The sequence below is a fragment of the Heptranchias perlo genome, chromosome 14 (assembly GCF_035084215.1).
Source record: "Heptranchias perlo isolate sHepPer1 chromosome 14, sHepPer1.hap1, whole genome shotgun sequence".
In the NCBI taxonomy this organism is placed as follows: Eukaryota; Metazoa; Chordata; class Chondrichthyes; order Hexanchiformes; family Hexanchidae; genus Heptranchias; species Heptranchias perlo.
Window position 1 is genome coordinate 11,146,356 of NC_090338.1, and position 26,834 is coordinate 11,173,189.

General features: G+C 44.8%; 1 long non-coding RNA gene across 1 annotated transcript in view; it reads left to right on the forward strand.

Moving 5' to 3' along the window:
• The window catches only part of LOC137332063 (uncharacterized), a 35,750-nt gene extending 9,562 nt beyond the window's left edge, over positions 1-26,188 (forward strand). Inside the window, exon 3 of the long non-coding RNA XR_010965562.1 lies at positions 25,751-26,188. This is a non-coding gene — a long non-coding RNA (uncharacterized lncRNA). The remainder of the gene's footprint in view (positions 1-25,750) is intronic.
• Positions 26,189-26,834: the final 646 nt, after the last annotated feature.

The following is a 26,834-nucleotide window of genomic DNA, read 5'->3' on the forward strand; positions in this document are numbered from 1 at the left end:
CTGCTCAGAGAGGTCCAGGAAGCTGAGCCTCGTTCTGTGGACCCTGTGGCGAGGGTAGTGCCTTCTGCGACACATCTCTCTCTGCGGTTGCCCTCCCTCCTGCTGTGCAGGTGGATGTGTCACAGCACTGTGTTGTGGAGCTCCACGTCTCAGAGGTGGACGGCGTGGCCGGTGAGGCTGGTGATGCTCTTTGTCCTCCGAGGAGGTCATGACTGCAGCTATGGCGGCCCCCATCCGGAAGATGTAAATTTGAGGGGGTCGGCAAGGTAGGTAAATGTGTCTGGACCCTGGGGTAAGTGTGCAAGTTGGTGAATTTTATTGTTCAGAGGAGGGCGGTGGAGGCCAAACTTTGTCCAAAGTGACAGAGTGGCCTCCTGCAATGAGTGAGGATCTCCCCCCCCACCTGTCAAATGGACCTTTGCAGCTGCCACAGGCTGATGGCTGCAACACGTCCATTTCAACTGGGAGTGTTTCCCCCAGTGTGGGAAACAGTCCCAGTTGACTTGAAAATCCCACTCCTCCTAAAATATCATGTTAATCAGGTCTGTAAACGATCTGAAGTACCTGGTTAATTACTTTAAGTGGCACCCCGCCCTGGGAATCCCCGATTTTCGGAGCCACCCCCATCCCCCGCCACGAACACAGCCGCTCAGGGGTGCGAAAATCGAGCCCACGGTGTCACAAATTAGCACAATACTTCTTGATTGGCTGGATATTTTAAACCAATCAAGCACAACAATTTAGTCAGGTGGTTTCTATAACGACGGCCCCATCTACAATGCTAGTTTAACACTTTAGCAAGAAGTTGAAAATCTAGCCTGAAAACTGGCCCCATTGAGCCAATGTATATCACGAGTCCTGATAATAACATTGTGGGCCTTAATTTACTGTAGCAGGGAATCTAACGGCATCTGGCTTTAGTTAGACCTGCCCTTGCATGTTTCGGTTTCAAGAGTTGCTGAAAGTGCGAGCTGATAACAAAGATAAGAGGGCATCTGGGACCTGGAAGAGCAATGGGGCAAACAGATTGTCTCCTTAACCAATGAGATCTACGGATCATGAAAGAAGCAGAGGAAGGACTGAGAAGGATGGTGAATTGGAGTGGGTGAATTCAATGTCAAATCAGGTACAGAAAGAGAAATAAAGAGAGGGAAAGAAAGATTGGAAGAGAGAGAAAAATGAAACAGTAAGGAAAAAAAATTAAATTTCAAATTTGACATTTTTAAAATCTCCTAAAACAATTAACTACCTGAAGGAATGAGACTCCACACTGATAACTGTTTACTTTCTGGGCAAGAATGGTTGATTGGCAGCCATTAACAATTATCACGTCGTTAAGAAGGCACTTACGCTGTTAATTACTAGGCTTAACTTTCTGCGGTGAGTTTAATGGGCAATCAATGTGCAAATGCAGCAACTTCATGAAACTCACGGGGGGGTTGAGGGCGAGATGCCGTTTTTGCTAAGCTAACGGCGGAGTGGCGTAAATCGACCAGCAACTTGTAGCGATTCGCAATTCAAGGGGTATCTCTTCCCCGCTACAAGTTAACGGCCAATTTGTGTTTTGATAACAGTGCGTCATTCAGACGCCGTTAATTTTTCAGCAAAATCTGGCCTATTGCGTATTACACGCGGCGACACCTATAGAACAGCATATCCTCTAACTCATTGTCGGTGATACCACAGGATATTTCCTAGTAAACATCAAACTTTGGGTTCAATTTTCTGTTTCTCTGCTACTGGGACAAATTAGGAATGCATACATTGCACCATCTGAATCGATTGTTTTCTGACACTGATTGTAAGTGTTCTGCACTGAGTTCACGGAAGAAGGAAATTTACCTGATTGTGCCTTTCACCTGTATGCCACACTTCCTGGGTCATAGTTTGGCATTGCACCTGTATATATGCAAATTTCTTGCAGCTAGATGACTGAAATGTCATACTGATTCAATAATAACGAATCACAACTGAAGAGATGTGAAAGGCCAAATCAAGTAGTTAGATCAATCTACAGTGAGAATTCCTAAAAGGATATATGAAAACGACAAGTTAAAAAAATGATCAGTCAACAAAATTTATCAAAAGAAAGACGGGGAAGTAATCGAATTGCTTCAAATCTTTTCTGGAAATTCCTTCTAGCCGCCATCTTGGTTTCTCCACTAAGTTGAGCATTTACAACTGGAAAAAGGTTTGTTAGTTAGGAACCTAAAAAAATTACTAAACGTACAAGAAAATGGCTATACTTGCCCATGCAATAGCATTAAACTTGCCTGTGCAATAATCCTTAATGGTCGTGTAATAATTTTGAGTTCAAATCTCACCATCACAAGTTGTTAAATTAAATACAATTGGGTAGAAAAAGGTTTTAGACGATAACGAATCGGCAGGCCATTTTACACTCTGCCCGATTTCCGTGGGAATCCCTAAGGCGACGTAAGTAGGCCGACAGGAGCCTCAGGCCTAGTGTAAGCATTCTCATGAGGGGAGAGCCCTCCCACCTCACTTTCCCCTGTGTGCACCCGTGGGATGTACAAATGGAGGAACGCTCCAAAAAGGCTGATGGTGAGACTAACGCCAACTGCCCTTAGACCAGAAGGAGGCCAGAAATGTCTTGGATATTTGTCGATCCAACAGTTTAAGAAATTAATCCTCCACCCCCGCCCTCCCGAGCATGATCTTTAGACCTTGGTGCCTTCTGGCTGTTCCTGGGAGAGAGCAGCGCCAGAGACCAAAGGGCCCCGAGTCTGGTGGCTAGAAGCGCAGCTACAGGCCTCTCCCGCCGGGGGGTGCTCCTGTTTCTACCCGCCGATCCCAACGCAAGACCCTGCTGGAGGTAAGCCTGCATTGGGTGGGTGTGAAGCCAGGTAGGCCAAGAAGATTTGGTGAACTTATGCCCTCGAAGGCACAGCACACCGCTGGCACGCTGTACCTGTTCGGCATCCACCGGGGACCTTCAGAGAAAAGTCGGCCCTATTGGCTTTTGGGGTCAATAACATTCTTTTCACCCTCCCACAAGTAGGCCTGTTTAAAACTACCATGGTATTCAGATAGTTTATCTTTCGAATCATAGAATCATAGAATAAAGGAGGCCATTCAGCCCATCATGCCGATGCCAGCTCTTTGAAAGAGCTATTCAATTAGTCCCATTGCCCCGCTCTTTCCCCATATAGCCCTGCAATTTTTTTCCACTTCAAGTGTTTATCCAATTCCCTTTTGAAAGTTACTATTGAATCTGCTTCCACCGCCCTTTCAGGCAGTGAATTCCAGATCATAACAACTCAGTGCGGAATTTTTTTTCCCCCATGTGGTTCTTTTGTCATTTACCTTAAAAGTACTAAAATCATCTTAATTGAGTCTGCCCTGACCCGCTCTGATAGCACCATCATTCTGCATTAATTTTTCTCAGCACCTCATTCTAATTAATGTTTGCTATATTCTTGAAGCCTGGGTTTAACCATATGCCAAATTATTTCATCCTGTCAGTCTTCTAAATGAAAGCAGCAACTTTACATTGGCCAATGTAGAATGTCTGATCATGGGCATTTCCTCAGACTTATTCCAATTTATTTTATATCTGAAAATCCCTGCAAATTCATTTAATCTCCTGAAAACTACCAGGAGTCCATTTTTAACGGTTCTGTAATATTAGGATACTGTCTACACACATTGAAAGAAAGAACGAAAGAAAGAAAAAGAAAGAACGATTTGCATTTATTAGCGACTTTCACAACCCCAAGATATCCCAAAGTGCTTTACAGCCACTGTTGTAATGTAGGAAATGCGGCAGCCAATTGGCGCACAGCAAGGTCCCACAAACAGCAATGTGATAATGACCAGATAATCTGTTTTTTAGTGATGTTGATTGAGGGATAAATATTAGCCAGGACCCTGGGGAGAACTCCCCTGCTCTTCTTCGAAACAGTGCCACAGGATCTTTTACGTCCACCTGAGAGAACAGACGGGGCCTCGGTTTAACGTCTCACCCGATACTGCACTGGGAGTGTCGGCCTGGATTTTGTGCTCAAAACCCTGGAGTGGGACCTGAACCCACAACCTCATGCGAGTAAATCCATTGCAAATCACCAACGCATTCCTGGTGTCTCGTTTCAGTGGTTCTAAGGCAGCATTACTCAATGACTTTTGTTGAGAGACGCAATCCCAACAAATGACATGCTCGAGGGCAACTCTTTCAAATGTTGGAACATACTGTACCACAGAGTGATGGGATGGTAGTCCTTGCTTAAAGTGTTAGCTTGGCTCGGTTGGTAGTACTCTTGCCTCGGGGTCAGACGGTTATGGACTTGAGTACACAATCCAGGCCGAGACTTCAGTGTAGAGTGCTGCGTCGCCGGAGGTTCTGTCATTTGGATGAGATATTAAACCGAGCCCTAATCTGTCCGCTCAGCTGGATGTAAATGATCCCCTGGGAGTTTTTCAAAGGGTGTTCTAATGGTGTATTTGGCCAACACTCCCAACTCAACCAAAATCAGATTTATTTACCGCTCTGTGCAAAATTGGCTGCTGTGTTTGCCTGCATAACAACAATACTGCATTTCAAAAACAATCCAATAGTTATAAAGCACTTTGGGATGGCCTGAGGATGTGTGAAGGTACAATATGAACGCAGGTTCTTTCTTGCGCCTTCAATTCCCAATACAATGGGAAAAATTGTTCCGTTTGCTGGGAATTTCCTCGGAGATGCTCTCGCTCCGCTGCCGTAACTTCACCGGAAGTGCGTTGGAAACCCCGTGAGCAGATGAGAGGAAATCCCCGGCCGATACGTTCTTTTTGACAGCCTTGCTGTCAGCCTTGGCTCAGTGTTGCGTCTGAGTTCTCGGCCCCACTCCGGAGACTTCATCACGTAACCCAGGCTGACGTCTCAGTGCAGTACTGTGGGGAGCGCTGTACTGTCGGAGGTGCCGTCTTTCGGGTTCTCAGGTGGACGTAAAAGGTCCCACTGCACAATTCGAAGAACGGCAGTGGAGTTCTCTATGGTGTCCTGACCAACGTTTATCCCCCAAACCAAAAGATTTCTGGTCATTTATCTCAATGCTGATTGTGGGTCATTCCACTTACTCTAAAGAAGCTGAGATTATCCTGGCTACTATATAAGAACATAGGAAATAGGAGCAGGAGTAGGCCACACGGCCCATCAAGCCTGCTCCGCCATTCAATCTGATCATGGCTGATCTTCAACCTCAACCCCACTTTCCTGCCCGATCCCCATATCCCTTGATTCCCTGGCGTTCTTTTGAAAGAAAAGGAAAGGGAAAAGTTTTCAAATCCAGCTGTCTAGCTTGAAAAGCAGAGATAGCAGCTCGTACGTCCTGAGAAGCTTCTTGAAATTACAAGTATACAATATTGACTGGGCTACCTTGATCTACCAACCTAGTAACTTGCTCAAAAAATTCCACCAGCTTGGTAAAGACATGATCTTCTTTTCCAGAAACCTTATTAAGAGTCCGTAATAACCCCATCTCTGTGCATGTGGTCATGTAGAGTATCTCTAATGATTCCTTCTAGTAACTTGTCTATAACCAAAACCAAGCTAGTGGGTCTATAATTTCCTGCTTCGGACATTTTGTCCTTATTTTAAACATTGACACAACATGCGTCTCCCTCTTTTCCCCTGGAACTGTCCCTGACACAAGCGAGCTGTTAAATATATAAGCAAAGGGTTCACTGAGCACGGCTCCTAATTTACTGAGCATGCTTGGGTGAATTCCGTCTGCACCAGTAGTATGATGTGCTTTGAAATCCCTTATTCTTTCCAGGATTATATCTGCGTCCACTTTGACATTGGCAACTTCAGAATCAGCTGTACGCTGCATTATTGGTAACTGCGCAATAGTCTACTGGAAGTGAAGATTGATGCAAAGAAGCCATTTCAAACCTCTACCATATCCTGGGAGTTGACTTATGTTCATCCAGATCGGTAATAAGGATTGTAAAGAGCATCAGTCTGAACACCGATCCCTGCAGGACTCCGGTAGCAAACGGTCTCTCTGCAGAACCACTACCTTTCTGAGCTATGAATTAAATATCCCCACTGCACCACGTTTCTTGTAAATCATGAGATAGTATAAACGAGATGGCTGGCTCCCCCCACACCTCATTAATTATATCCACAAGATATCTTATATTGACTTACTAAGCACAATTTTTTAACAAGCCCCACTTGATGCTGGTCGGCACGACAACCCAACATTTCCCCCAACTGTCCTGCCATGACTTCTGTCAACATCTCCAAATCTACATAGATTACAGATATCGGCTTTACCTGTGCAAAGTGCTTGTCTATTTTTAATAGCTGTGAAGTGATGTAGACTGTTCAAAGGTAACCTTTTTGCCTTGTTCATAATGACTAACCTTTGTGTGAAATAGTGCATAATTTGCCTCATTCATCGTTGCTTGGTTACGCTCATATTTTGCTTTAGCCATTTGGTGAAGTGCTTTCCCTAAGGATTCTGTAATGTGCTGCTTAGGTAGGTATATGAGTTCAAAATTATTTTTTTCCCTCCTTTTTTCTTCTTTCCTCTCTAAGGAGTAATTGATAATCTTTCCTCTGAGGTCTGTTTTAAGTTCTTCCACTTTAACCCAGGCAACTCTCTAGATAGTTATTTTCTTCAAAAGTATCCTTCAGGGGTGCCTGAAAGCTTTAGTGTTGAAGAACAGGACCATTTAGTCACTGACTCCTAGTCCATGGCACCAGTTGCAGTGATTCTGTTTTGTCCTCACTGTAGTACATGATCAGACGTATTAATTTTACCTATCTGTGCAAGAACTCCCTAGCTCAAGGTGGCAGACCAGATCAAAATCAATTCTTGATTAAACTCACAAACCAATGAATTAGAATCATAACAACAACAACAACAACAACAACAACAACAACAACCAACTACTTGCATTTATATAGCACCTTTGTGTAGTAAAACATTCCAATGCGCTTCACAGGAGCGTAATCAGACAAAAATTGACACATAAGAACATATGAAATAGGAGCAGGAGTAGGCCATACAGTCCCTCGAGCCTGCTCCGCCATTCAATAAGATCATGGCTGATCTGCGACCTCAACTCCACTTTCCTGCGCAATCTCCACATATACTACATCCACTGGTTCCCCCTTATCTACCCCGCCAGTCTCACCCTTAAAAAACCCTAATAGATTTTTCAAACACAATTTCCCTTTCATAAAACCGTGTTGACTCTGCCTAATCATATTATGATTTTCTAAGTGCCCTGTTACTACGTCCTTAATAATGGATTCCAACATTTTGCCTACAACTGCTAACTGGCCTGTAGTTCTCTGTCTTCTCTCGCCCTCCTTTCTTGAATAGCGGGGTAACATTTGCTACCTTCCAATCCATGGGGTCCATTCTAAAATCTAGGGTATTCTGGAAGATCAAAACCAATGTTTCCACTCTCTCTGCAGCCTCCTGTTGAATGTATTCAACGACTGAGCATCCACAGCTCTCTGGGTAGAGAATTCCAAAGATTCACGACCTTCTGAGTGAAGAAATTCCTCCTCATCTCAATCCTAAATGCCTGACCCCTTATCCTGAGACTATGCCCCCTAGTTCTAGACTCTCCAGCCAGAGGAAACATCCTCTCAGCATCTACCCTGTCGAGCCCTCTTAGAATCTTATATGTTTCAATGACATGACTTCTCATTCTTCTGAACTCCAGAGAGTATAGGCCCATTCTACTCAATCTCTCCTCATAGGCCAACCCTCTCATTGCAGGAATCAATCTAGTGAACATTCATTGCACCGCTTCTAAGGCAAGTATATCCTTCCTCAGGTAAGGAGACCAAAACTGCACGCAATGCTCCAGGTGCGGTTTCACCAAAGCCCTGTACAATTGCAGCAAGATGTCCTCACTCTTGTACTCCAGCCCCGTTGCAATAAAGGCCAACATATCATTTGCCTTCCTAATTGCTTGCTGTACCTGCATGGTAACTGTGTATTTCATGTACAAGGACACCCAAATTCCTCTGAACGCCAACATTTAATAGTTTCTCACCATTTAAAAAATATTCCATTTTTATATTGTTCCTGAATAGGAATAACCTCACATTTCCCCACTCCATCTGCCACCTTCTTGCCCATTCACTTAACCTATCAATATCTTTGTGTCCTCCTCACAGTTGACTTTCCCATCTAGCTTTGTATCATCAGCAAACTTGGATACATTTCACTCGGTCCCTTCATCTAAGTCATTAATATGGATTGTAAATAGCTGTGACTTCAGCACTAATCCTTGCGGCACCCCACTAGTTACAACCTACCAACCTGAAAATGACCCATTTATTCCTACTCTCTGTTTTCTGTCCGTTAACCAATCCTCAACCCATGCTAATATATCACCCCCAATTCCATGAGCTCTAATCTTTTGTAACAACCTCTTATGTGGCATCTTATCGAATGCCTTCTGAAAATCCAAAGATACTACATCTACTGGTTCCCCCTTATCTACCCTGCCAGTCACACCCTCAAAAAACTCCAATAGATTTTTCAAACACAATTTCCCTTTCATAAAACCATGTTGACTCTGCCTAATCATATTATGATTTTCTAAGTGCCCTGTTACTACGTCCTTAATAATGGATTCCAGCATTTTGCCTACTGCTGATGTCAGGCTAACTGGCCTGTAGTTCCCCGTTTTCTCCCGCCCTCCTTTCTTGAATAGCAGGGTAACATTTGCTATCTTCCAATCCACGGGGGCCATTCTAAAATACACGGAATTCTGGAAGATCAAAACCAATGCTTTCACTATCTCTGCAGCCTCCTCTTTTAAAACCTTAGGATTTAGGCCATCAGGTCCAAGGGATTTGTTGGCTTTTAGTCCCATTAGTTTTTCTAATTTTTTTTTACTAATCTTAATTACTTTAAGTTCCTCACTCTCATTAGACCATTGGTTCCCTATTATATCTGGTATGTTTTTTGTGTCTTCTACTGAGAAGACAGATATAAAATATTTGTTTAACTTCTCTGCCATTTCCTTATTCCCCATTATAATTTCTCTTGTCTCTGCCTCTAAGGGACCCATGTTTACTTTAGCTAATCTCTTCCTTTTTATATACTTGTAGAAATTCTTACAATCTGTTTTTATATTTCTTGCTAATTTACTCTCATGGTCAATTTTTTCCCTCTTTATCAATTTATTGGTTACCTTTTTCTGATTTCTATAACTGTCCCAATCCTCAGGCTTACGACTCTTTTTGGCAACATTGTATAAACTAATGTTATTCTTAACTTCTCTAGTTAGCCAGGGTTTAATCACTTTTCCTGTAGAGTTTTTATTCCTCAAGGGTATGTATATTCTCTGGGAATTATGAATTATTTCTTTAAATGTTTACCTTTGCTTATCTACCATCATATCTTTTAATCTAATTTCCCAATCTACCATAGACAACTCGCCCCTCATAATTATATATTTGGCCTCATTTAAATTTAAAACCCTAGTTTCAAACTTCACTACATCACTCTCAAACTCAATGTGAAATTCCAACATATTATGATCACTCTTCCCCAGAGGATCCTTTATTATAAGATAACTAATTAATTCTGTCTCATTACAAAATACTAGATCTAAAACGACCTGTTCCCTAGGTGGTTCGTCGACATGTTGTTCTAGAAAACTGTCTCGAATGCATTCCATGAATTCGTCCTCCAAACTGCTTTTGCCAATTTGGTTTGCCCAATCTATATGAAGATTAAAGTCTACCGTGATTATTGCATTCACCTTTGTGACATGCTTCTCCAATTTCCTGATTTATACTCTGTCCGACACTATAACTACTGTTAGGGGGCCTGTAAACTTCTCCCACCAGTGTTTTCTGCCCCTTGTTATTTCTTAGCTCCACCCATACTGATTCTACTTCCTGATTTTCTGAGCTAAGATCCTTTCTCACTAGAGTCTTTATCTCATCCTTTATTATCAGGGCTACCCAACCCTCCCCACCACACTTTTACCATTTTGCCCTAGCTTTTCTAAAAGTCGAGTACCCTGGAATATTTAGTTCCCAACCTTGGTCATCCTGCATCCATGTCTCAGTAATGGCCACTAGATCAAACCCATTTATCTCTATTCGCGCCATTCATTCATCTATCTTGTTACGAATGCTTCATGCATTCAGATACAACGCCTTTAATTTTAACTTTTGACTTTTTTTCCCTGATGTGACTTTATTCACGAATGCCCTGTTACCTTTGTTAAACTCTCAGTCCCTTCCCGACACTGCTTGCTTTTACCCAAATCGCTACTCTGCTCTACAGCCTTAACTTTTCTTTTCGGACTGAAAAAATTACCCTTACCTGAACCCCCGTTCCCCCCCCCCCTTATTAGTTTAAAGCCCTTTCTACCACCCAAGTTATTCAATTCACCAGGTCGCTGGTCCCAGCCCGGTTTAAGTGGAGCCCGTCCCAACGGAACAGCTCTCTCTATTCCCAGTACTGGTGCCAGTGCCCCATGAATTGGGACCCCTGTCTCCCACATCACTCTTTCAGCCACACATTTAACCATCTGATCTGTTTGTCTCTATTCCCATTTGGACGTGGCTCAGGTAGCAATCCAGAGACGATTACCTTTGAGGTTCTGCTTTTTCATTTGGACCCGAGCTCCTCAAACTCCCTCAGCAGAATCTCATTCCTAGTTCTACCTGTGACGTTGGTTCCTACGTGGACCACGCCAACTGGATCCTCCCCCTCATTCTCCAAGTTTTTTTCCAGCTACGAGGAGATGACTTTAACCCTCACACTGCGGTGGCAGGCAACACCGCCTTTGGGACTCTTGGTCGTGGCTGCAGAACTGTATCTATCCCCCTGACTATACTATCCCCTACCACTACCACATTCCTTTTTACCTCCCTGCCCCCACTTGAATGGCCTCCTGTATCACGGTGCCGTGGTCAGTTTGCCCATCCTCCCTGCAGTCTTTAACCTCATCCATACAGGTAGCAAGTACCTCATACCTGTTGGACAAGGTCAAAGGCTGAGGCTCCTCCATCACTGCATCCTGGGTCCCCATACCTGCCTGACTCGCACTCACATCCTCCTGTCCCTCATCATTGAACGAATCTAAACCACTACCTAACCCAAAGGGAGTGACTGCCCCCTGGGTCAAAGTGTCCAGATAACTCTCCCCCTCCCTGATCCATCGCAGTGTCTGCAGCTCCGACTCCATCTCAACAACTCTGAGCCGAAGTTCCTCGAGTTGCAGACACTTACTGCAGATGTGGATGCCGGGGATCTCGCTGGTCTTCACAAACTCCCACACGCTGCAGTTACGACACACCACCTGCCCTGCCATCCCTATCAAACCTTGTTTTATATATTTAATTAGTTAAAGTTTTTATTCACTCAATATTTTTAGTTAGTTCTAATTAGTTTATCTAGCTGAACTTATTAATTTAATAAAATAAAAGCAAGTTATAGTTTCCCAGCTCTTAGTTTAATCCACTGCCCTAACCCAGCAAGCAAAAAAAAATGGTAATAATTACCAACTAATCACCGACCTGGTGTCCTGTGACATCACTCTTTCAAATTTCTGCTAGTGTGAGTTGGTTTCAATTGTAAGTGAAGGAGGTCCCCCCGCTCCCAGTCCTGTTATCCCCGCTCCCAGTCCTGTTATCCCCGCTCCCAGTCCTGTTATCCCCGCTCCCAGTCCTGTTATCCCCGCTCCCAGTCCTGTTATCCCCGCTCCCAGTCCTGTTATCCCCGCTCTCGGTCCCTGGTGCCACTTTCCTCTCGGGCCTCCACTCCCGCTCTCCTCTCGGGCCTCCACTCCCGCTCTCCTCTCGGGCCTCCGCTCCCCCTCTCATCTCGGGCCTCCGCTCCCCCTCTCCTCTCGGGCCTCCGCTCCCCCTCTCCTCTCGGGTCTCCACTCCCCCGCTCCTCTCGGGCCTCTGATCCCCCTCTCCTCTCGGGTCTCCACTCCCCCTCTCCTCTCGGGCCTCTGATCCCCCTCTCCTCTCGGGTCTCCACTCCCCCTCTCCTCTCGGGCCTCTGATCCCCCTCTCCTCTCGGGCCTCCGCTCCCCCTCTCCTCTCGGGTCTCCACTCCCCCGCTCCTCTCGGGCCTCTGATCCCCCTCTCCTCTCGGGTCTCCACTCCCCCGCTCCTCTCGGGCCTCTGATCCCCCTCTCCTCTCGGGTCTCCACTCCCCCTCTCCTCTCGGGCCTTCGCTCCCCCTCTCCTCTCGGGCCTTTGCTCCCCCTCTCCTCTCGGGCCTCTGATCCCCCTCTCCTCTCGGGCCTCCACTCCCGCTCTCCTCTTGGGCCTCCACTCCCGCTCTCCTCTCGGGCCTCCACTCCCGCTCTCCTCTCGGACCTCCACTCCCCCTCTCCTCTCAGGTCTCCGCTCTCACTCTCCTCTCGGGCCTCCACTCCCGCTCTCCTCTCGGGCCTCCACTCTCACTCTCCTCTCGGGCCTCTGCTCTCATTCTCCTCTCGGGCCTTCGCTCCCCCTCTCCTCTCGGACCTCCACCCCCTTTCCTCTCGGGCCTCCACTCCCGCTCTCCTCTCGGGCCTCCACTCCCCCTCTCCTCTCGGGCCTTCGCTCCCCCTCTCCTCTCGGGCCTTCGCTCCCCCTCTCCTCTCGGGCCTCCACTCCCGCTCTCCTCTCGGGCCTCCACTCCCGCTCTCCTCTCGGGCCTCCACTCCCCCTCTCCTCTCGGGCCTTCGCTCTCCCTCTCCTCTCGGGCCTCCACTCTCCCTCTCCTCTCGGGCCTCCACTCTCCCTCTCCTCTCGGGCCTCCACTCCCGCTCTCCTCTCGGGCCTCTGCTCTCGCTCTCCTCTCAGGCCTCCTCTCCCGCTCTCCTCTTGGGCCTCCACTCCTGCTCTCCTCTCGGGCCTCCACTCTCCCTCTCCTCTTGGGCCTCCACTCCTGCTCTCCTCTCGGGCCTCCACTCCCGCTCTCCTCTCGGGCCTCCGCTCCCGCTCTCCTCTCAGGCCTCTGCTCTCACTCTCCTCTCAGGCCTCCGCTCCCCCTCTCCTCTCGGGCCTCCACTCCCGCTCTCCTCTCGGGCCTCCGCTCCCGCTCTCCTCTCAGGCCTCTGCTCTCACTCTCCTCTCGGGCCTCCGCTCCCGCTCTCCTCTCAGGTCTCTGCTCTCACTCTCCTCTCGGGTCTTTTATCCCCGCTCTCAGGCCTCCAAGTCCATAAGGAGATATTAGAACAGGTGACCAAAAGCTTGGTCAAAGAGGTAGGTTTTAAGGAGCGTCTTAAAGGAGGAGAGAGAGGTAGAGAGGTGGAAAGGTTTAGAGAGGGAATTCTCGTGCTTAGGGCCTAGGCAGCTGAGGGCACGGTTGCCAATGGTGGAGTGATTAAAATCGGGGATGCACAAGAGTCAAGAATTGGAGGAACAGAGAGTTCTCGGAAGGTTGTAGAAGGTTACAGGGATAGGGAGGGAGTGAGGCTATGGAGGGATTTGAACACAAGGATGAGAATTTTAAATTTGAGGGATTGGTGGACCGGGAGCCAATGTAGGTCAACGAGCACAGGGATGATGGGTGAACAAGACTTGATGCAGAGTTAGGATACGGGCAGCAGTGTTTTGGATGAGCTCAAGTTTATGGAGGGTGGAAGATGGGAGGCCGGTCAGTAGAGCACTGGGAGAGGATATGGGGTCGGATGATCAGCCCTTGGTCAAATAGGACTCAGAGGTCGTGAACAGTCTGGTTCAGAATTGATATGATATCCCTCCTAGCGTAGGAGGCGTCAACCCATTTAAAAAAAACTGGGCTAATGCCTTCAGTAAATAACAGATGAATGAATATCATATGGATGCATTAGGTGTTCATCCACTTTAATTGGCACAGTTAATTTTAGGCTCTAGTATCTTCCTGGGGCATTATATAAACAGAATGATGAGTCTCCTTATCATTTGTACAGGGCAAAAAAAGTATATTTTGCTTATTTTTAAATTACAATGAGCAGTAGAAATTCTGGGCAGTTTTACATCTCCAAGGTAACATATCCATTATATTTTTGTGCAACAGGTACCAAATATCTGAGAGATAATATCGAAGAGGCAGGGGAAATGGATCACCGGCAGAAGTTAATCATCCTGTGTGCCATTGACAGTTTAATCATTTGGGAATTCTTTCTCAGCAGAAGGGGATTCACAAATACATTTGAATTTACCAGGCAGAAGATTTGGAAAGTAGATAGATAAGAATGTATGAAAGCATGGAATGAGAAAAGCTTATTCAGCCCATCAACTCTTCTCTTTCAGATTAATTTACCCCTTCATGGACTTCAACCAACTTAATCTTCTAAGGCAGGGCATCGCAAGCATTTCGTCTTCACGGACCACTTTGGTCCAGTAAAAAAAAAATATTTTTCCTTAAGGAAAGCAACGGGGCTGCTATGGGATATAATTGATTCCCTCTGGGATCAATTATCAATTAATGTTAAACTTGTGTAGAGCCTCGGTTAGATGGTACATGGAGTACTGTGAAGGGTTCTGGTCTCCATATTATAAAAAGGATATAGAGGCGCCAGAGAAGGTGCAACAAAGATTTACTAGGATGATACCAGAACTGAGAGGTTATATCTATCAGGCTGGGGCTCTTTTCTCCAGAAACAGAAGAATGAAAAGTGACCTGATTGAGGTCTCTAAGATTATAAAAGGGTTTGATAGGGTAGACGTAGAGAAGATGTTTCCACTTGCGGGGGAGATCAGAACTAAGGGCCCTAAATATACAATAGTCACTAATAAATCCAATCGGGAATTCAAGAGAAATTTCTTCACCCAGGGAATCTACCGCATGGAGTATTGAGGCGACTATCATAGATGCATTTAAAGGGAAGCTAGATAAACACATGAGGGTGAAAGGAATAGAAGGATATGCTGGTAGGGTTAGATGAAGTAGGGGGACATGATGTGGAGATGCCGGTGATGGACTGGGGTGGACAAATGTAAGGAGTCTTACAACACCAGGTGAGTGACGAAGGAGGAAGCCTCCTTAAGACTCCTTACAGAAGTAGGGAGAGAGAAGGATCGAGTGAGCCATAAACATCGGCATGGACCTGTTGGGCCGAATGGCCTGTTTGTGTGCTATGTAATTCCATGTAATTCTAAGTAATTACATGAGATCTGCAATTTTCTTGGAGTCCTGGAAAAGCCCGGTACAGAACTCATCAGGCATAAGAACTGCTAGGCCTAAGAGCCATTTACAGCTGTGAGGAGGGATGATTTGTTAGAAGGATCATCAAATGAGGCCATATGTGTTGAGCTAAGGAACAAAAAAGAGGGAGTCACACTACTGGGAGTGTACTATAGACCCCCAAACAGTCAGAGAGAGATAGAAGAGCAAATATGTTGGCAAATTTTTGAGAAGTGCAAAAATAGTAGGGCAGTAATAGTAGGGGATTTAAACTACCCTAATATTAACTGGGAAACAAACAGTGTGAAGGGTATAGAGGGCACAAAATTCTTAAATTGCATTCAGGACAATTTTTTTAGCCAGTACGTAGCAAGCCCAACAAGAGAGGGGGTAGTTCTGGATTTAGTTTTAGGAAATGAGGCTGGGCAGGTGGAAGGAGTATCAGTGGGAGAGCATTTTTGTGGTAGTGATCATCATTCAGTTAGTTTTAGCATAGTTATGGAAAAGGACAAAGGTAGAACAGGAGTTAAAGTTCTCAACTGGGGAAAGGCCAATTTTACTAAGCTAAGATGTGATTTAGCAAAAGTGGACTGGAAACAGCTACCTGAAGGTAACTCAATGTCAGACCAGTGGGAGGCATTCAAGGGGAAGATTCAAGGGGTTCAGAGTAAACATGTTCCCACATAGAAAATGGGTGGGACTGGCAAATCTAGAGCCCCCTGGATGTCAAGGAGCATACAGGGTAAGATAAGGCAGAAAAGGGAAGCTTATGTCAGACACCGAGAACTCAATACTACAGAAAGCCTAGAACGAGTATAGAACGTGCAGGGGTGAAATTAAAAAGGAAATTAGGAAAGCAAAGAGAGGGCATGAAAAAATATTGACAAGTAAAATCAAGGAAAACCCAAAGATGTTTTATAAATACATAAAGAGCAAGAGGATAACTAAGGAAAGAGTAGAGCCTATTAGAGACCAAAAAGTTAACCTACATGTGGAGGCGGAAGATGTGAGCATGGTTCTTAATGAATACTTTGCATCTGTCTTCACAAAAGAGAGGGACGATGCAGACATTGTAGTTAAGGAGGAGGAGTATGAAATATTGGATGGAATAAACTTAGTGAGAGAGGAAGTATTAAGGGGATTAGCATCTTTGAAAGTAGATAAATTACCAGGGCTGGATGAAATGTATCCCAGGCTGTTAAAAGAAGCAAAGGAGGAAATAATGGAGGCTCTGACCATCATTTTCCAATCCTGACTGGATACAGGCTTGGTGCCGGAGGATTGGAGGACTGCTAACATTGTACCATTGTTTAAAAAGGGAGCGAGGGATAGACTGAGGTATTACAGACCGGTCAGTCTAACCTCGGTGGTGGGCAAATTATTGAAATCAATTCTGAGAGACAGGATAAACTGTCACTTAGACAGACACGGAGTAATCAAGGACAGTCAGCATGGAATTGTTAAGGAAATGTTGTTCCTGACTAAATTGATTGAAATTTTTGAGGAAGTAACAAGGAGGGTCGATGATGGTAGCACGTTTGACGTAGTCTATATGGATCTTAACAAAGCTTTTGACAAGGTCCCACATGGCAGACTGGTCAAAAAAGTACAAGCCCATGGGATCCAAGGGAGAGTGGCAAGTTGGATCCAAAATTGGCTCAGTGGCAGGAAACAAAGGGTAATGGTCGACGAGTGTTTTTGTGACTGGAAGGCTGTTTCCAGTGGGGTTCCGCAGGGCTCAGTACTAGGTCTCTTGCGTTTTGTGATATATATTAATGATTTGGACTTAAATGTAGGGGGGCATGATTAAGAAGTTTGCAGATGATACAAAAATTGGCCATGTGGTTGATAGTGAGGAGGAAAGCTGTAGACTGCAGAAAGATATCAATGGACTGGTCAGGTGGGCAGAAAAGCGGCAAATGGAAAAGTGAAGTGTGAGGTAATGCATTTGGTAAGAGAAAACAAGGCAAGGGAATATACAATAAAAGGAAGGTTACTGAGAGGTATAGAGGAAGTGAGGGACCTTGGAGTGCATGTCCACAAATCCCTGAAGGTAGCAGAACAGGTAGATAAGGTGGTTAAGAAGGCATATGGAATACTTTCCTTTATTAGCCGAGGCATAGAATATAAGAGCAGGGATGTTATGCTAGAACTGTATAAAACATTGGTTAGGCCAGAGCTTGAGTACTGTGTGCAGTTCTGGTCACAACATTACAGGAAGGATGTAATTGCACTAGAGAGGGTGCAGAGGAGATTTGTGAGGATGTTGTCAGGACTGGAGAATTTTAGCTATGAGGAAAGATTGGATAGGCTGGGGTTGTTCTCTTTGGAACTGAGGAGGCTGTGGGGTGATTTAATTGAGGTGTACAAAATTATGAGAGGCCTGGATAGATTGAACAGGAAGGACCTATTACCTTTAGCAGAGGTCAATAACCAGGGGGCATAGACTTAAAGCGATCGGTAAAAGGATTAGAGGGGAGCTGAGGAAAAAATGTTTCACCCAGAGGGTGGTGGAGGACTGGAACTCACTGCCTGAAAGGGTGGTAGAGGCAGAAACCCTCAGCTCATTTAAAAAGTGCATGGATGTGCACCTGAAGTGCAGTAACCAACAGGGCTACGGACCAAGTGCTGGAAAGTGGGATTAGGCTGATTGGGTCATTTTCGTCCGGCGCGGACATGATGGGTCGAATGGCCTCCTTCTGTGCCGTAAATTTTCTATGATTCTAAGAGTGCCGTCCTGAGTGGAATGTCTGAAGTCACCCGGGAACACCCCCCCACCCGAACGTGCCCCCAAACTGTTGCCAGAGCCCAAAATGGGTGAAAACCAGTCGGGAAATGAAAACGACAAGGTCCAATTTCACCCCTGTTGCCTCAGATCACTGTCTTGCCAAACCCACTGGACCCCATTTTTTGGTCATACTCTGTTTCCTGTCGTCAAGATAAATTTAAATCCAACTAGTTCATTTGCTATAGATTTCATCACCGTTTAGACGTCTTTACACCTTTGCATGTGAAACTTTATCAAATGCCTTCAGAATCATCGTAGCCATTAATTAGTTGGCGGTTATGTATATCACGAGTCATCATTCCTTATTAATTTAATTCATACATGACTTGGACTTGGGTGTACAGGGCACAATTTCAAAATCTGCAGATGACACAAAACTTGGAAATGTAGTGAACAGTGAGGAGGATAGTGATAGACTTCAAGAGGATATAGACAGGCTGGTGGCATGGGCAGACACGTGGCAGATGAAATTTAACACAGAAAAGTGCGAAGTGATACATTTTGATAGAAAGAACAAACAGACGCAATATAAACTAAAGAGTACAATTCTAAAAGGGGTTCGGGAACAGAGAGATCTGGGGGTATATGTGCACAAATCGCTGAAGGTGGCAGGGCAGGTTGAGAAAGCGGTTAAAAAAGCATACGGGATCCTGGGCTTTATAAATGGAGCCATAGAGTACACAAGCAAGGAAGTCATGAAGAACCTTTATAAAACACTGGTTCGGCTACAACTGGAATATTGTGTCCAGGGCTGGGCACCGCACTTTAGGAAGGAGTTGAAGCCCTTAGAGAGGTTGCAGAAGAGATTTTCCAGAATGGTTCCAGGGATGAGGGACTTCAGTTACGTGGATAGACTGGAGAAGGTGGGGTTGTTCTCCTTAGAGCAGAGAAGGTTGAGAGGAGATTTGATAGAGGTGTTCAAAATCATGAGGGGTCTAGACAGAGTAGATAGAGAAAAACTGTTCCCATTGGCAGAGGGGTCAAGAACCAGAGGAAATAGATTTAAGGTGATTGGCAAAACAACCAAAGGCGACATGAGGAAAAATTTTTTTACACAGTGAGTGGTTGTGATCTGGAATGCACTGCCAGAGGGGATGGTAGAGGCAGATTCAATCGTGGCTTTCAAAAGGAAATTGGGTAAGTACTTGAAGGGAAAAAATTTGCAGGGCTACGGGGAAAGGGCGGAGGAGTGGGACTAGCTGGATTGCTCTTGCAGAGAGCCGGCTTGGACTCGATGGGTTGAATGGCCTCCTTCAAACTTCTAAACTCAAGGATATACAAATCAGGTTTATGCAAACTGGACTCATAATTTAACCCTTTAAGCCCTGGTACCAGTCTTGTGAATCTGCGCTGTACCGTCTCGAAGGCCTTCCTGAGTTTCGGTGTCCAAAACTGAACGCAATAGTCCAGTTGGGGTCTGACCAAGGCCCTGGACCACTGAAGCATTACTTCCTCACTTTTGAATTCCAGCTCCCTTGAGAGAAAGGCCAACATTCCATTAGCCTCCTTGATTACCCTTTGTACCTGTGCACTAGCTGTTCGTGAATTGTGTGCATGGACAACTAAATCCCTTTGCTCCTCCACAGTTCCTACTCTCTCGCCGTTAAGAAAATATTCTGATTTGTCTTTCTCAGATTTAAATTGGATGACTTGACACTTGTCAACATTGAACTCCATCTGCCATAGTTTTGCCCACTCACTTGGTCTGTTAATGCCCCTTTGTAACTTTCTCGTCCCATCCACACAACTCACAGTGATTCCTAACTTAGTGTCATCTGCAACCTTGGATATACGACTCTATTCCTTCATCCAAATCATATTTTAATTCATTCCTGGGGTGTGGGTGCAGCTGGCAAGGCCAACATTTATTGTCCATCCGTAGCTGCTCTGCGAAGATCAGCCGTGATGCAGCCAGAATGAGAGGTGATCTCATCGAAACATATAAAATTCTAACAGGACTAGACAGACTAGATGCAGGGAGGATGTTCCCGATGGCTGGCGAGTCCAGAACCAGGGGTCACAGTCTCAGGATACGGGGTATGCCATTTGGAACCGAGATGAGGAGAAATTTCTTCACTCAGAGGGTGGTGAAAATTCTCTACCACAGAAGGCAGTGGAGGTCAAGTCATTAGATGTATTCAAGAAGGAGATAGATATATTTCTTAATGCTAAAGGGATCAAGGGATATGAGGAAAAAGCGGGAACAGGGTACTGAGTTAGACGATCAGCCATGATCATTTTGAATGGCGGAGCAGGCCCGAAGGGCCGAATGGCCTACTCTTGCTCCTATTTTCTATGTTTCTATGTTTCTAACCAAACAATAGACCTCTGGTTAGTCCCCATCCGGAGATACCGCGTTCTACTTCTGGGCACTGCACCTCAGGAAGGATATTTTGGCCTTGGAAGGGGTACAGCGCAGGTTCACCAGAATGCTACTGGGGTTTAGAGATTTAAATTATCAGGACAGGTTGCATAGACTAGGCTTATATTCCCTTGAGTATTGAAGATTAAGGTGTGATCTAATTGGAGTGTTTAAGATCATGAAAGGATACGATAGGATAGATAGAGAGAAACTATTTCCTCTGGTGGGAGAGTTCAGAACAAGAGGGCACACCCTTAAAATAAGAGCTAGGCCGTTCAGGGGTGATGTCAGGAAGCACTTCTTCACACAAAGGGTAGTGGAAATCTGGAACTATCTCCCCAAAAAGCTGTTGAGGCTGGGGGGTCAATTGAAAATTTCACAACTGAGATTGATAGATTTTTATCAGGTAAGGGTTTTAAGGGATATGAAACCATGGAGATAAGATACACATCAGTCATGATCTAATTGAGTGGCGGAGAAGGCTCGAGGGACTAAATGGCCTACTTCTATGTTCCTATGTTGCTATGTTCTTAAAGTGGTTTGATACAACTGAGTGTTAAGGGGCAGTTATGAGTCAGTCACGTTGGTGTGGGACTGGAGTCACATATAAGAGTCACGTAAGGACGGCAGGTTTCCTTCCCTAATGGACATTCGTGAACCAGTTGGGCTTTTACAACAATCCGATAGCTTCATGGCCCCATTTACTGGTAGGAGCTTTTTAAATCCACATTTTTTTTTGACAGAAATTAACAAAATTGTAGAATTTAAACTCACGTTGATCTGGGTTATTAGTCCAGGCCTCTGGATTACTAGCCCAATAGCATCACCACTACACTACTGCCCCCACTGCAGTTATTAATACCAAGGGTGAAAAGCTGAGGCCCCAGTACAGATCCCTGGGGAACACTGCTTGTTCACATCCCTGTCAATCAGAGATTGAGCCCTTTATCTGCAACTCTCTGCCTCCTACCTCCCCAGCCAATTACCAATCACCATATCACAATGTCAGGTTGCTTTTCTCTTTCAGACGCTGATCAACACGCTGAGCCTTTCCGACATCTTCGCATTTGATTTCACGCGCCAATAAAACGAGATAAGCAATCTTCTAAACACAGAGACAGATTTACACACCAGTGTGGCTTCTTTTAAACCAAAACGCCATCCATAAAAACAGAGGAGTGATTTATACGCTGGAATTATTTATTCTTTGTATTTAATGGAATTGCTCAAACTAACCGTCAGCTGAATTTCGGAAAACTCAGTCAGGTTTAATTTTATAGGATCTGAAGGAGCCTTTGACAGTGAATGCTGAGCAGTCCCATAAAAATACCTCGGTGCCACGAAACTTTGTAAATATAATCAGTAAATGTATGAGCTGACAGTTTGCGATGTCAAAATTAATAATGATTCGACTGAGTGATTGTGGGAGGTGGAGATGGTAGGTGGGGGTGGAGGGGGCAGGTGTAAAACAGAATGGTATACATAACTCCTCCTGCGTTATGCCGCCATTAATATAAATGATGCAACGCCCCCGTCCCGTCCCCCACCCCAGAGCAAATAGCACAAGTCTATAAGAGATCTAAGTTATGCTGATGATCTTCACTTGATGTCAAGTGCGCCAACAAATTGAAAATTTAACAGCCACACCACAAATAATGCCAGCAAGAACAGATTCATAAATAATTTGGAAGAGTTACAAGGATGGTTCACATATTTCAACACAATGTTTTCCATCCAGCAGCACTACATTTCATTTCAGCTGATACCAAGTGCATAAAAATCTCCTTGTGGAGTCTTGTTGGATGCTATAATTGATCTCGGTGGCCTGGGATGAACCAAATACAGCGGGAAAGTCCTAAATTTGATCCTTATCTTTCCTGAGTTAGCTAAACTTCACCTGAGAGCAGCAACTGAGGAGCCCACAATTAGCTTCAGGTGTAGGGAAGGGGAAAAGAATTGACCCTTGAACTGGACTGCAGCCTGCTGGGAAAGTGTCGGACAATGGGATGAGGACAGGATTGGGCTCGGTCTGTGCTTTATTTGCCTTCTGATACTTCAATTTTCCAAGATCCCACCGGCAGTACCAGGTATTGGTGACACCGGGCGTGAGTCATGATATCTGTCACCTGAACTCATGTAACCAATTCCTTGGGCACCCGATTTTCTGGCAGGTGACTTGAAGGCACAACATGAGGCCAAACTACTGGCAAGTATGGTCTCCACATAATTATTGAAATTACTTTGAAACATAGAAACATAGAAAATAGGAGCAGGAGTAGGCCATTCGGTCCTTCGAGCCTGCTCCGCCATTCAATATGATCATGGCTGATCCTTTATCTCAATACCATATTCCCACTCTCTCCCCATACCCCTTGATGCCTTCTGTGTCTAGAAATCTATCTATCTCCTTCTTAAATATATTCAGTGACTTGGCCTCCACTGCCTTCTGTGGTAGAGAATTCCACAGGTTCACCGCCCTCTGAGTGAAGAAATTTCTCCTCATCTCAGTCCTAAATGTCCTACCCCGTATCCTGAGAATGTGACCCCCTCATTCTGGACCCCCCAGCCAGGGTGAACATCCTCCCTGCATCCAGTCTGTCTAGCCCTGTCAGAATTTTATGCATTTCAATAAGATCCCCTCTCATTCTTCTAAACTCGAGTGAATACAGGCCTAGTCGACCCAATCTCTCCTCATACGACAGTCCTGCCATCCCAGGAATCAGTCTGGTGAACCTTCACTGCACTCCCTCTCTGGCAATTATATCCTTTCTTAGGTAAGGAGACCAAAACTGCACACAATACTCCAAGTGTGGTCTCACCAAGGCCCTGTATAACTGCAGTAAGACGTCCTTGCTCCTGTACTCAAATCCTCTTGCAATGAAGGCCAACATGCCATTTGCCTTCCTAACTGCTTGCTGCACCTGCATGTTTGCTTTCAGTGACTGGTGTACAAGGACACCCAGATCCCTTTGTACATCAACATTTTCCAATCTATCACCATTTAAATAATACTCTGCCTTTCTGTTTTTCCTTCCGAAGTGGATAACTTCACATTTATCCACATTATACTGCATCTGCTATGTATTTGCCCACTCACTCAACTTGTCTAAATCACCTTGAAGCCTCTTTGCATCCTCCTCACAACTCACAATCCCACCTAGTTTTGTCTTGTCAGCAAAATTGGAAATATTACATTGGGTTCCCTCATCCAAATCATTGACATATGTTGTGAATAGCTGGGGCCCAAGCACTGATCCCTGTGGTATCCCACTAGTCACTGCCTGCCACCCTGAGAAAGACCCATTTATTCCTACTCTCTGTTTCCTGTCTGTTAACCAATTCTCAATCCATGCCAGTATATTACCCCCAATCCCATGTGCTTTAATTTTGCACACTAACCTCTTATGTGGGACATTATCAAAGGTCTTCTGAAAATCCAAATACACCACATCCACTGGTTCCCCCTTATCTATTCTACCAGTTACATCCTCAAAAAACTCCAATAGGTTTGTCAAACATGATTTCCCTTTCTTAAATCCATGTTGACTTTGTCTAATCCTGTTGATATTTTCTAAGTGCCCTGTTATCATATCCTTTATAATAAACTCTAGCATTTTACCTACTACTGATGTTAGGCTAGCCAGTCTGTAGTTCCCTGTTTTCTCTCTCCCTCCTTTTTCAAATAGTGGAGTTACATTTGCCACCCTCCAATCTGCAGGAACTGTTCCATAATCTATAGAATTTTGGAAGATGACAACGAATGCATCCATTATTTCCATGGCTTCCTCTTTTAGTACTCTGGGATACAGATTATCAGGCCCTGGGGATTTATGGGTTTTCAGTCCCATTAATTTCTCCAGCACTATTTTTTTACTAATACTAATTTCCTTTAATTCCTCCTTCTCACTAGACCCTTGGTTCCCTAGCATTTCTGGGAAGTTATTTGTGTCCCCTTCCGTGGAGACAGAACCAAAGTATTTGTTCAATTGCTCTGCCATTTCCTTGTTCCCCATTATAAATTCTCCTGTTTATGACTGTAAGAGACCTAAATTTCAGTAATCTTTTTCTTTTAACATACCTTTAGAAGCTTTTACAGTCCGCTTTTACGTTCCTTGCAAGTTTACTCTTATACTCTATTTTTCCCCCTCTTAATCAATTTCTTGGTCCTTTTTTGTTGAATTCTAAACTGCTCCCAATCCTCAGGCTTGCTACTTTTTTCTGGCAACTTTATACAACTCCTCTTTGGATCCATTACTATCCTTAGTTTCTTTTGTTAGCCATGGTTGGGCCGCTTTTCCTTTTGTGTGTTTGCGCCAGAAAGGAATGTATAACTGTTGCAATTCATGCATTCGTTCCTTAAATATTAGCCATTGCCTATCCACCATCATGCCTTTTAATGAAGCTTCCCAATCTATCATAGCCAACTCACTCCTCATACCTTTGTAGTTTCCTTTGTTTAGATTCAGGACCCTAGTTTTGGATTGGAGAAGCCTTTGATACCTTGAAACTCTCTACTGTGGCCGTCAGCTCTCTTGACTGGATGTAAAAAATCCCACGGCACTATTTTGAAGAAGAGAAAGGGAGTCCTCCTCAGTGTCCTGGCTAGTGTTTATCCCTTAACCAATACCTAAAAACAGATTACCCGGTCATTCGCACCTGAGAGGGCAGATGGGGTCTCATCCAAAAGACGGCACCTCCGACAGTGCAGCACTCCCTCAGTGCTACACTGAAGTGTCAGCCTAGATTATGCGTTCCAGTCTCTGAAGTGGGGCATGAACGCACGGCCTTCAGACTCAGAGGCAAGAGTGCGACTGACTGAGACACGGCTGAAACCTTTGAAAAGATTGTAGATTGTAGGAGGGTTGAATGAGGTAAGGATGCAGAGGTGAGGAAAAGAATACAACACAATGTATTTGGAGCTTAAGGTGAACAAGAGAGGAAAGCTCAGAGCAACGTGACCATGCTATCAATAAAATAAAGGCAAGAAAGGTTGCAATGGAGGCTGGAGGACAAGGATGGAACTTATCGGGCTATGATAGATTGGGAAGCTTCATTAAAAGGCATGACGGTGGATAGGCAATGGCTAATATTTAAGGAACGAATGCATGAATTGCAACAGTTATACATTCCTTTCTGGCGCAAAAAACACAAAAGGAAAAGCAGCCCAACCATGGCTAACAAAAGAAACTAAGGATAGTATTAGATCCAAAGAGGAGTCATATAAAATTGCCAGAAAAAAGTAGCAAGCCTGAGGATTGGGAGCAGTTTAGAATTCAACAAAAAAGGACCAAGAGATTGATTAAGAGGGGAAAAATAGAGTATAAGAGTAAACTTGCAAGGAACATAAAAGCAGACTGTAAAAGCTTCTACAAGTATGTTAAAAGAAAAAGATTACTGAAGACAAATGTAGGTCCCTTACAGTCAGAAACAGGAGAATTTATAATGGGGAACAAGAAAATGGCAGAGCAACTTTTCTTCTATCCTGTCCAGGAGTGAAAGAGGGATGCCAGAAGAACATCACCATGGAAGGGAGCAGTGTTCTAGCCTTGGATTCACTTTGGCTTGATATGGGTGTTGAAAGTTCTTAAGAAGAAAAGGGTTCGGCACGGGAAAAGAAACCATTGCCACTTGGAGATAGCTTTAGCAATGCAGGACCTAGAGGAGCTCCATTTCAGATTAGAGGAAACAGCGAGACCAAGAATGTCTACAGACGAAGCAAGACTAAGGGATGCAACCGTCAAAGGTCACAATGGTGGTCGGACTTGTGAGAGATGTGAAGAATCGAAAGGACCATGCGTTTCATTGCCTTATCAGAGGGACATGGAGGAGATTGAAGATGCAGTGATTCAGCTATTGCACCACAAGTGGAATCGAGATTTTTACATGTAAATGTAGAGTGTAGCCAATAAGCAAAATAAAGGATAAAGTTGGATGGTGAGTGAAGGTCATCAAAATGGATAAGAAATGAATACGGGATACTTTCCTTTATTAGTCGAGGCATCGAATATAAGAGCAGGGAGGTTATGCTGGAACTGTGTAAAACACTAGTTAGGCTACAGCTAGAGTACTGCGTACAGTTCTGGTCACCACATTACAGGAAAGATGTGATTGCACTAGAGAGGATACAAAGGAGATTTACGAGGATGTTGCCAAGACTGGAGAATTTTATCTATGAGGAAAGATTGTGGTTGTTTTCTTTGGAACAGAGGAGGCTGAGGGGAGATTTAATTGAGGTTTATAAAATTATGAGGGGCCTAGATAGAATGGATAGGAAGGACCCGTTTCCCTTAGCAGAGAGGTCAAAAACCAGGGGGCATAGATTTAAAGTAATTGGTAGAAGGATTAGAGGGGAGTTGAGGAGAAATTTTATCACCCAGAGGGTGGTGGGGGTCTGGAACTTACTGCCTGAGAAGGTGGTAGAGGCAGAAACCCTCATCACATTTAAAAAGTACTTGGATATACACTTGAAGGGCAACAGCCTACAAGGCTATGGACCAAGAGCTGGAAAGTGGGATTTGGCTGGATGGCTCTTTTTCGGGTGGCACAGACACGATGGGCCGAAAGGCCTCCTTCT